The sequence below is a fragment of the Phyllostomus hastatus genome, unplaced genomic scaffold (assembly GCF_019186645.2).
Source record: "Phyllostomus hastatus isolate PE091 unplaced genomic scaffold, TTU_PhHast_1.1 phas_scaffold_39, whole genome shotgun sequence".
NCBI lineage: Eukaryota > Metazoa > Chordata > Mammalia > Chiroptera > Phyllostomidae > Phyllostomus > Phyllostomus hastatus.
Genome location: NW_025334028.1, coordinates 2,275,048 through 2,287,771, shown reverse-complemented (window position 1 = coordinate 2,287,771; position 12,724 = coordinate 2,275,048).

Sequence of the window (12,724 nt, the reverse complement as noted above, 5' to 3'; positions counted from 1 at the left end):
ATTGCTGGTTTTGTGGAGGTGTATTCTTTCAGTGTACCTTTGTCTGGGAAATTCTTTATTTCACCTTCCATTTTAAATAAGAGCCTTGCTGGATAGAGTAGTCTTGGTTCCAGGCCTTTGCTTTTCATTACTTGGAATATTTCTTGTGATTTACTTCTGACTTGTAGTGTTTCTGTAGAGCAGGGGTGTCAAACTCATTTCCACTGGGGCCACATCAATCTCATGGTTACCTTGAAAGGTTCCCATGTAATTTTAGGACTGTATAAATGTAACTACTCCTTCACTAGGGGCAAGGAGCTCAGTGTTGCTGCTGGGTAGAAACAAGGTGCCGGGCCAGATAAAACAAGGTGGAGGGCCAGGATTCAGCCAGTGGGCCTTGTGTTTGCCACCTGTGCTATAGAGAAATCAGCTGCTTGCCTTAGCAGAGCTCCCCTGTATGTTACTTTCTGTTTCTCCCTTGATGCTTTTAAGATCCTCTCTTTGTCTTTAAAATTTGGCATTTTAATTATGATGTGTCTTGGAGTAGGCCTCTTTGGGTTCATTTTGATTGGGATCCTCTGTACTTCCTGTACTTGCATGGGTTTTTCCTCTCCAGGTTTGGAAAGTTTTCTGTCATTATTTTTTCAAACAGGGTTTCTATCCATTGCTCCTTTTCTTCTCGTTGTAATTCTATGATTTAAATGTTGTGTTTCATGTTTCTCTTGCATGAGAGAAACATGAAACACATTATATCATTATATTTTTGGAGTCTTTTATAGTACAGCTGCTCTACCTGGGTGTTTCTTTCTACCTTGTCTTCCAGCTCACCAACTTGGTCCACTGCTTCATCCTGCCTGCTTGCAATTCCTTCTAGTGTGTTTTTTTTTTTATTTAAGAAATTGCATTCTTCATTTCTTCCTGGTTCTCATTTATAGTTTTTGTTTTCTTTTTTATACTGCTGTAGTTTCCACCCAGTTCCTTGAAGTTGTCAATGAGTTCCTTGAGCACCTTATAACCATTCTTTTGAATTCTATAATTGATAGTTTGGTTGCCTCCATTTGATTTAGCTCTTTTCATGAGGAGTCATCTGTTCTTTTAAACTGTGGGTTATTTCTTTGTCTCCCCATTTTAGGTACCTCTTTTTGTTTGTTTCTGAGATTCCTGATGCTGTTCCTTGTTTGCTGTCTTTGTAGGGTGAACTTGTATGGTAGGAGTTCTGTGGGATTCATTGGTGCAATCTCTTTGATCTCCTTGTCTGGATGCTCTCTGGTCGCTCTTTCTTCCATTTGTGTGAGCTCTGTTGTTGTACTTGGACTTTACCTGTCTGTGGCTCCTTTTTTGGTGGGTTCTCTCCTCCAGCAGGTTTACTGGTATTCACAACTCCCACCTTGTTTTGTATGTGAACAGGGACAGCATAAAGGCAAAATGGAGTAAGACAGAGGGAGATATTCTATGGGATTTAAGTTCTAAGAAGTAGAGTACAGATAAGAGGTCCTTTGGGGAAGTACAGTAATAACAGTGATATTTCACCCAACTAGCCACTTTTTGTAAAAGATCAAAAAGAGATAAGGCTCTTATTAGAAGAGAATAGCAATGTAAGCTGACTTTAGAAAGCAGGGTGCTCTTATGAGGTTAGATGATGAGATGTAGTGGAGTAAGGTATAGAAACTTGGCATAGTGTGTGAGAATAAATTTAATCACAGCAATAATAAAGCTCAGCAAGATGGTGAAATGGAGTAAGACCAGAGAAGGGTGCCATGTGGGATTTGGAATAATAATAATATGATAAGAAATATGTAATCTGAATAAAAATAATAAAAAGTAAAAGACAGAGTAGTGTATTATTGGAATGAGTGAAGTGAAAGAAGAAAAATTAAAATGTAATATGTAAGGGAGAATAAAGAAAATCAACCAAACAATGAAATCAAACAAATAAGCAAAACAAACAAAAAACTAAATGGAGAGAGGAAAATAAAAAAAAATAACAATAATAATAAAAATAAAATAAAATGCAAGTTCTGAAGGATAGCAAAGTGAAATTTATCTCAGCTGTTGTTGTTAGCCTTCTGACGTCTTTCTGAATATGTCTTTGGTCTTCTCAGAGCTCTGGGTCTTATTGTGCTACACTTGGAAAAAAAAAAGCTTCCAGCTAAATTTAAATCTACCCAGTGGGTTTTGCTGGTCTTCCTGGATGCCATAGAAAGAGTGGCAATGGGCTCTGTATTTTTTTTTAATTTTCTGTGGTTCTGCGAGGATGGGGGCTCAGTCTGGGCTACCATATTCACAGGTCCCCAATTTCCATTCTACACCCTCAGAGCATTGTTTTGCCCACTCTGTTCACTGGGAATATGCACCAGGCCAGTGCCTATAGCCCACCTTGTTGTGCAACTCTTTGATTAGCCTATGACGTGCACTGAATGGGATCAAATTACACCCCTCCTTCTCCCTTTGTGTTGGCCTAGGCCTGGGCCAATGCAAAGTCACTTCACAGCAGTTTAGTTCCCCTATTGAATTAAGTGTCTGTGGACGCTGTTACCTCTCTGAGCTCCTGCTGCCCGCTTTAATCAATCTGTTTGGTGCCCTGAATGGGATTAAACTGTACCCATACTCCTCCCTCTTCACTGGCACTGCTGCTGTGTGGGGGAGGTCATTGCACATTGGCTGAGAATATTTTTTGAGGGAATTTCCCCCTTGTTTGGGGCATGCCATTCCTATCAAGTACTCAGCTTTCCACACAGACCAACTCTCTGACCAGTCCATAGATTATCTGGGTCAGTGACAGCCTTGGCCTACCTCTTTACCCATCTCCAGGTGTCTCCCAGCTCCCCAATTTCTCTGGTACTGCCCCAGCCTGTGACCACCATCCCAGCTGGGGTTCACTTCAGCTGTGTGCCACTGTGGGGTTCACTCTTACTGCCTCTTTGTCTCCCCAGGGACTTTAAGTGTTTAGGTTTCTTCTGGCATGGGTCTGTGATCTCATAGCTATGGGAGGGGAGGCAGCTGCCAAATCAAAATCATTAACCTGGCTCTCCTCCAAAGCGGCTGCAGCAACCACAGTCTCTGGCACAAGGTCTGGGGCCCCTCCCATTGGCCTAGAAAACCTCTTTGCCATCCATTTTTAAATGTCCTCTGCAGTCTTTGGCTTCCAAACTTCATATCAACAAGAATTCTATTGGCACTTAACTCAGAAGACCAGCTAAGTGTCTCAGCTGGCTGCACAAGCAAGTGGGTTCAGTTCCCATCCACTGTTACAGAACAACAAGGGGTGCCAAGGGCAGCTGAGGCAATATACTATTACCCCAAGGAAGCCCCCAGGTTCATTATGTCTGCCGCCAGAGGAAAGACATCTCTTAATGCCAGAGATTCGTGAAAAGGAAAGGAAATGTTTAATACTATACAAACTTAGTGACCTAATATCTCCATGAAAATCCCAAAGTCCCTTAAAACACCCACAAACACACACAGTCCTTCCTTCCCCCTTTACCCAGTCTGGGGTACCGTATCTCAGGAAAAGAAATAGAAGTTCATGGCTTAGGCAGCCCCTGGTTCTTCCCAGTAATCCGTGTTGGTTGGGAGGCCTCCCTTGGTTCCCAGCACCATCAGCTGTGTCCCCAGGATCTCTGCTAAAGCTGGGTGGTGGTTCCCCCTTCCAAAGCTGCGGGGGTCCCTACTCTGGCAAAGCTGTGAAGTTCTCTCTCCATTGCCCCAGCTGCATGGTCCTCCCTGCACAATGGCTGTGGGAGTCTCCATTCTGCCAAAGCTGTGTGGTTCTCTCTCCCAGGGCTGTAGGAGTCCCCACTCTGGCAAAGCCTTGTGGTTCTCCCTCCTCAATGGCTGCAAGGAGGGGGGTCGCCACTCTGCCAAAGCCGAGTGGCTGTTCTCTGCTAAAGCCGCATGGTGATTCTCTCTTACAGAGCCACGGGAGTCTCTACTCTGCTAAAGACCAAGTGGTTCTCTCACATGTCCACAGCCGCGTGGTCCTCTCTGCACAATGGCCATGGGAGTCTCCACTATGCCAAAGCCGCGTGATGATTCTCTGCTAAAGCTACATGGTAATTCTCTCTCACAGGGCTGCGGGAGTCTCCACTCTGCCAAAACCGCGTGGTTCTCCTTGCAATGGCTGCTGCCTCTTCATTTAAATCCCTGCACCAATCTTCCTCTGCAGCCCCATTTCTGATTCTTCCTACAATCAGTTATACCTGCCAGTACTCTCAAAGCCTTCCAGCTTTACTGGGATGCCATCATGAGTCTGGGCAGGTGTGGCCCCATGTCATGGAGCCAATAGTCTCCAAGCTCCCATGCAGGCACTGTAACTGTGGGGATCTGCTCCCCCCCACCAAGTTACATCTTGGTGGAGAAGTTACTTCCATTCCCCTGACTAAGAGCATGACCACAGCTATTTAACATATCTATGCAACCAGTTAAAGGTTATAGATATGTTAAATGACCACACCAGAGGTTTGATGCAAAGCTGTTGCTATACAAAACAGCTCTCAATGGCCCTGCTCCATTTGTCCCTTCCCCCAACTCACACCTAAAGGGGTGAGGACATCCTAATACTTCCTGGACCACTTAAGTTCTGGACCCCATTTCAAAATCCCTATTTGGGGCCCCCCTCTTGCCTGCACCCTGTTACAATACCTCACTGTCATCTTCCTACCACACTTACCTGTGCTACTTTAAAAATGCAATCAGTCTTTAGTAGAGAAATTCATCTCAAAATGGGAGGGCAGGTGTTGCCATATCAGTCTCAAACTCTTGTGTGATAGTGCTTCATTAGGATCTCAGCACAGAATAAAATCTTTTGGTCAAATATTCATATATTCTTGTATGAATTGGTTGCTGACTGCATGAGAATTCATGTAAGGTACTATTCATAAAAATAAAGATTAAATAAATAAAGATTGCCTCTATAATAAATTTATTACCAAAGAAAATGTGGTTTTGTTTTTCTCAAGTGTGACAAGGATGCTGGGCTGTGTTGTGTGTGAGGTGTAAGTATGTGTGGGCTCCTGTCATCATGGGGAAGCTGACTTTAGAGTGATGAAAGGTGTCTGTGAAAGATGTGATCATGTCAAAGATCTTCAGTCACAGAAAAGGCTATTTGGTAGTAAAAAAATGCTGAGGCAACCTGAGGCCAGAGCAGCTCTGGAAGGCAGGTATTTAAAAGGCAGGTATTGTGGAAAATTATGTACATTGCTCATGGGGAAGGATTGAATCACAGAAAAGAAAGGGGTGAGCGGAAAGTGTAGGACACAATAGACTGACATAATAACAAATTCAAAATACTATATCCTAAGCTTGTCCAGAACCAACCTGTATAATGATGATCAGGCATAATCTCTGGTTCAGTGTGAAGCTTCAGATGAAAACTTCCACTTCTTCAAGAAGCTCCACTGTTTTTAAAGGAGAACCTGCTCCTTCAGGTCTCAGACACCAGTGGGGAGTGGTGAGCAGCAGCTCTCCAAGGGAGTGTCTCATTAGAACGATTCTGCAGAGCACTGTGAACATAGCCAGCTTGATGGCAGCTTGTCTAGGTTGCTGGTTACTTCATTTGTGCCTTGGAAAATCTCTTGAGATGGAGATTCCAAAATAACACTTTCTAGGGGTTAAGCACTTTCACAGTAGAGGATTTTTTCCTGCTTCAATTGACAAGTGTTAATAATTTTTTTATTCCTCTGTGAGAGAGGGAGCTATTCATCAGTATTGTCTTAAGAAAAACACTCATATTAGACATTATTAAAAATGATTATGTAACCATATCTGAGCAAGTCCATTCTCTTTGCATGTTTTGCTAAAATTAAAAGAAAATGCTGTGTGATTATTTAAATAACATTTAAAGAGATTTAGGCATCTATTAATTTATCAGTCATTTATATAGTGCCTACCATGTGTAATTATAGATGTTAATGGAATATCCCACTCTGGAGTTAGTCACAGGTTACTGGCATGCTCTCACACAAATTACATAATTGGCCTGAATCTCCCCAAGTTATAAAATGGTGATAATAATACATAAATGATCATTGTGAGAATTAAATGCTTTATAAGTACAAAATTTCAGCTACATATGAAACACATAATAAGTTTTAAATTTTATTTCAGGAACTATGCCAGGTGCAAAGTTTCAGAGAAAAATATAACTCCAACCTTGGCTCCAGGAACACCCTGTCTGACAGGGTCCAACAATGTGGGAGAGATATGAGAAAGCTTTGAGGGAGAACATATCCAGAGTCAGACTTGTTTGGGAATAATCATGAAATGCTCCACTGGGGATATCCTTTGGGAATGAGAAGTACAGGAAAGGTGAGATGAAACCTTAAAAGTGGAGAGTTGCCATGGTAGCAAGAGATGGTCCTCAAAAGTCACTTCTGTGAAGGGGCTGGGTTGGCTGTGTGCTATTATGACAAAACATTCCTATGTAACCAGACATTTCTCTGTTGGCAGGCCAAGGGCAGAGTGTGGGGAAGCATAGTTCTTCCTGCCTCTGCTACCCCACCAACCCCTGCTTGGAAGGAGGGCACCAAGAAGCCAGCCAGTGGCTATGGTCTTTCAGCCTAGGGTGTGGACCTCTTGGCCCCTGAAAGATGCCCTTCAGGACTTGCACTCAGGGACTCAGACAAGGGCATGGAAAAAATTATTTCAAAGTGGATATCCATTGGCTGATGGACCCTGTTATTAGACTGGTGTAGACTAAACAGAGGCCCAGATTGGTGGAAGGAGCTGAGCTCACTATAAGGCTGTGTTTCCAACCTGGTGTTCTGCTATTGAAGCCCTTGACTGGGGAGGTAATTTTTCAAAAGTCTCAACAGTCAATGTGTGGTGATTTTCTTTCCATTCAGGTGAGTTTCACATGCTTGTTGACAAAGAATAGATGACTGAGAGATCAAAATGAAAAAAGCAAGAGAAAACCTCAAAAAATCAGGTTCTTACTTGCTAGAAAGAACAGGGATGTCCCTGGGAGAATAACAACCCTGGTCATGAACTCTCTGTAAAAGCTGGGAGGAAAGACCTGAACCCTGACCTGTCTTAATGCCCAAGCTCTAGTTTTTCTATTATATTATGCTTTAAATGATTTAAAAAATTTGAGATCTGTGAATATGTATATTCCCTTCTTTTCTTAGGATCTCAAGAGGTATTTGGGTAACATGGGTGTCCTGTAGGTCTTATTTGAGAAGGCTTTCTAGCCATTTGCCATGGCAACTCCACCAAAATCATTTTTTCCTTACTAATTACTCATTAGTTCTGAAATTCAACCAGAGATGAGACAGCTTGCACCCTATTTCTATACTCTTTAACTATGCTTTTTCTCAAGGTGGCCCCAGACTTCTTGTCCTTTCTTTTTATTGATTGTGCAGACTTTGCAGTAAGCCTACTTATTTGCCCTCCCTAGAGTTTGCTGATGAAATAAATTTTCAAAATTTCCTCCAACATTACTGAGACCTGAAGGTGCAGAGCTATGGAGAGAACAACTTAATTACTAATAAAGTCAGTACCTCTTAGTTGTGGAATGTGCAACATTAAAAAGAGGAGAGAATTCCATGTTGCTTTCCACAGTGGCTGAAACAAACTGCATTTTCACCAACAGTGCATGAGGGTTTCATTTTCTCCACAACTTTGCTGGCATTTGTTCTGTTTCTTTGTTGTTGTTGTTGTTGCTGTTATTGGTTAGTTGATGATACCCATTATGACAGATGTGAGGAAATATCTTATTGTAGTTTTATTTTATTTTAATTCTGTTTTATTTTATATTTTAATTTTCTCTCTCATTTTTTATTGTTTCTGAAATATAGCTGTCTCAATTTTCCCACCATTAGTTCCCCCACCATAGCCATCCCAACCTCCCACCCTCCATTATATCCTTTTTGGCTTTGTCCATGTGTCCTTTATACATGTACCTTGATGTCTCTTCTCCCTTTCTCCCCCAATAACCTCTCTTACCTCCTCTCTGATTACTATCAGTTTATTCTTCATTTCAAAATCTCTGGTTATATTTTACTTTGCTTGTTTGTTTTATTGATTAGGTTCCACTTACAGGTGAGATCAAATGGTATTTGTCTTTCCTGCCTAGCTTATTTTGCATGGAATAATGCTCTTCAGTTCCATCCATGCTCTTGCAAAGGGTAGGAGCTCTTTTTTCTTTCTACTGCATAGTATTCCTTTGTATAAATGTACCATAGATTTTTGATCTACTCATTTTACTGATGGGCCCTTAGGTCCCATCAGTAATTGAGACCTGCATCAGTAAATGAGACCTGCATTCCCACCAATAGTATGCTAGGGTTCCCTTTTCTCCACAACCTCACCAGCACTTATTTGTAAATTTGTTTATGATGGCCATTCTGACTTGTGTGAAGTGGTACCTCATTGTGGTTTTAATTTGCATTTTTCCAATGGCTAGTGATGCTGAGTATCCTTTCATATGTCAATGGGCACTCAGTATGTCCTACTTGGAGAAGTGTCTTTTTAAGTCCTTTGCCCATATTTTAATTGGGTTGTCTTCTTGGAGTAGAGCCCTGTGAGTTCTTTATACATTTTGGAGATCAAACCCTTGTCTGAGGTATCATTAGCAAATATATATATTTTTTCCATATGGTTGGATCCCTTTGCATTTTACTGCTGTTTTCTTTAGCTGTGCAGAAGGTTTTTTTTTTTTAAATGAAGTCCCATTTCTTTATTCTTTCCTTTATGCCCTTGCCCTAGGGGACATATCAGTGAAAATCTTACTGTGTGAAATATCTGAGGTTTTGCTGCCCATATTCTCCTATGGTATCTCTATTTATGTTTAAGTATTTTATTTACCTTGAATTTATTTTTGTGTATGGTGTAATTTGGTGATCAAGTTTTATTTTTGTGCATGTAGTTGTCCAGATCTCCCAGCACCATTTCTTGAAGAGGCTATTTTTACTTCATTTTATGCTTCTGCACCCTTTGTTGACTATTAATTGACTGTAGAGACTTGGGTTTATTTCTGAGCTCTCTATTCTGTCGCATTGATCTATGTATCTGTTCTTATGCCAGTACCAGGCTGTTTAGATTACAGTGGTCTTGTAATATTGTTTGATATCAGGTATTGTGATCCCTCCTACTTTGTTAATCTTTGTCAAAATTGCAACAGCTATTAGTGGTCATTTCTGGATCCATACACATTTTTGAAATGTTTGTTCTATATCTGGGAAATGTCATTGGTATTTTAATAGGGACTGCATCAAATTTATAAATTGCTTTAGGGAGTACGGACATTTTTGTAGGAGACCGTTCTGAGTGGCATGGGCCCAGCTCCCACTCAGAGATGCACAGGACCCATGCCCACAGATAGGTTCTCCCATGGGGAATCAGGCCTGCAATGTGCCTAGGCCACTTTGAGTCTTGCTCTTGCTAAAAAACTCCTTCACCCTGAATTGAGGACATTTATAGCAAAATAACTTCCTAAAATCCATGTTAAACCTTCCAAGGATGAGTGTAACCCATTCAACCACTTTTGCCTTTTCATTTTCAAATATCTCTCTTCTGTGATGTGATTAGCAGCATTGGCTCCTTTGTTTTCTATAAAAGATAACCACCTAAATCAAACCTGTGCATGGTAAATGAGGACCATCATGTAATGTGCCCAGAGATAGAAATAAAGGCTGGTCATGGTGGAGGCTGTGGCTTTTGCTCCCTTTGAGAGAAAAGCTATACTGTCCCTTTTCTTCCCCCAAACTCGGTAGTTTGTGTGAATGTCTCATTTTATCCATAATGATGTGAACACTGTGGGCTGGTGTCTGCATCACATTTTGATGATGATAATTCTCCCAATCCATGAACATTGTATATGTTTCCACTTGTTTGTGTTTTACTTAATTTCTCTGTTCAGTGTAGCGTACTTTTGTGAGTACAGGGTTTTCACCACCTTGGTAAGGTTTATTCCTAGGTATTTTATTTTTTTTGTTGCTATATCAAGAGGGATTTTTTTCCTAATTTCTGTTTCTGATTTTTCACTCTTGGTGTACAAAAATGCCTTCATTTTCTGAATATTGACTTTCATCCCCCTGTTTTGCCAAATTCATTCATTAGTTTGAGTAGTTGTCTGGTTGAGCCTATAGGATTTTCTAAGTACACTATCATGTCATCTGCAAACAATGATAGTTTTGCTTCCCCCTTTCCAATCTGGATGATAAACAAAATAGACAAACCTTTTATCAGACTCATCAAGACAAAAAGGGAGAGGGCCCAAATAAATAAAAGCAGAAATGAAAGAGGAGAGAATACAACTGATACCACAGAAATACAAAGGAGTGTAAGAAATGACTGTGAACAGCTATATGCCAAGAAATTTGAAAACCTAGGTGAAATGGACAAATTTCTACAAAAATATAATCTCTCAAAACTGAATGAAGAAGGAGTAAGCCTGAGCAGACCTATAACAGCTAGTGAAATCAAAGCAGCAATCAAAAAGCTCCCTGCACAAATAACCTTGGACCAGATGGTTTCACAGAAGAATTTTATGAGACATTTAAGGAAGAGTTATCCCCTATCCTTCTCAGACAATTAAAAAATTCCAAGAAGATGGAGGACTCCCAAACTCTTTTTATGAAGTCAGTGTCATGCTAATTGCAAAATGAAATAAAGACACAACAAAGAAAGAAAACTTCAGGCCAATTTCACTGATGAACATAGATGCTAAAATCTTCAACAAAATATTGGCAAACCACATCCAGCAATACATTAAAAAGATCATATACCATGATCAAGTGGGATTCATCCCAGGGATGTAAGGATAGTAAAACATTTGCAAATCAGTAAGTGTAATACATCACCTAAACAAAAGGAGAGACCAACATGGCATGATAATATCAATAGATGTGGAAAAACATTTGGTAAGGTACATCACCCATTTATGATAAAAAACAGTATAGTGGGAGGAGAAGGAACATTTTTCAACATGATAAATACCATATATGAGAAATCTACAGCCAACATCATACTGAACATGCAAAAACTAAAAGATTTTCCACTACCATCAGGAATAAGACATGGATGTCCACTTTTAATATTTGTATTCAACATAGTATTGTAAGTCCTAACCAGAATGATCAGAGAAGAAATAAACTGAAAGGCAGCCAGGAGTTCTTTGATTACTGCTTAATTTCACTAATTGTTACATCGAGTATGTTCAGGCTTTCTGCTTCTTTATTCAGTTTTGGAAGATTATATTTATTTAGAAAAATGTCCATTTCACCCAGGTTTCTAAATTTCTTGGTATATGGTTATTCATTGTGATTTCTTACAATCCTTCTATTTCTGTGGTATTAGGTGTAAACTCTACTCTTATCATTTCTGATTTTGTTTATTTGGGTCCTCTCTATTTTTTTCTTGGTGACTCTGCTTAAAGACTTGTCAATTTTTTAATTTTTTCAAAGAACAAGTTCCTGGATTTATTGATCCTTAGAATTGTTCTTTTAATTTCTATGTCATTTAATTCTGCTCTGATCTTGGTTATTTCCTTCCTTTTACTTGCTCTGGGCTGACTTTGTTGTTGTTCCTCCAGTTCTTATAGATGTAGGGTTAAATTGTTTATTTGAAATGTTTCTATCTTGTTTAGGTGGCCTGTATTGCTATGAACTTCCCTTTGAGGACTGCCTTCACTGTGTCCCATAAGTTTTGGACTGCTGTGAGTTCATTTTCATTTGTGTACATAAATTTTTTTATTTCTTCCATGATCTCATTCTTAACCCATTCCTTGTTTATTAGTGTGCTATTCAATGTCCAGGAATCTAAGTGTTTTTCAGTTTTTCCCCTGTGGTTGATTTCTAGTTTCAGGCCCTCTTGCTTCGACAAAATGCTTGATATAATTTCAGTTTTCTTGAATTTGTTGAGGCTTGTTTTCTGTCCTAACATGTGGTTTATCTTTAAAACTGTTCCATGTGAAATTGTAAAGGATGTGTATTTTGCTCCTTTGCAAAGAAAGGTTCTCTATATATACCACTTACGCCCATTTGATCTAGGGTATTGTTCAATGCTACAGAATTCTTGTTGATATTTTGTTTGGAAGATCCATCCATTTTTGACAGTGGGGTTTTTAAAATCCCCTAGTGTAATTATTTTGTTGCCTATATCTTTTGTGAAATCTTCCAAGATTTTCTTTGTAGAGTTGGTTGCTCCAATGTTGGGTACATATGTGTTTATAATGTTTATGTCTTCTTGATGGATTCTTTTTTTGAGTATTTTGAAATGTCCTTCTGTGTCTCTTTTTATGGCCTTTGTTTTGAAGTCTATTTTGTCTAAGTATTGCTTCCACAGCTTTTTTTTCTGTGCATTTGCTTGGAATATTTTTTTTCCTATCCTTCATTTTTACTCTGTGCATGTCTTTTTTGCTGAGGTAGGTCTTTTGTAGGCAATGTATGTGGGGGTCATGTTTTCTTATCCATTCAACTACCTTATGTTTTTTTATTAGACCATTTAATCCATTTATATTTTTCTCTCTCATTCTATTTTGTTCCCTTTTCTTAAAATAGTGTCTTCAGTGTATCTTGCACTGTTGGTTTTGTGGAGGTGTACTCTTTCATGATTCTTTTGTCTGGTTAACTCCTTACTTCACCTTCTATTTGAGAGCCTTGCTGGATAGAGTAATCTTGGTTGCAGGCCTTCACTTTTCATTACTTGGAATATTTCTTTCCATTCCCTTCTGGCCTGTAGTGTTTTCCTTGAGAAGTCAGTTGCTAGCCTTATGGAGGCTCCCTTGTACATTACTTCCTATTCCTGC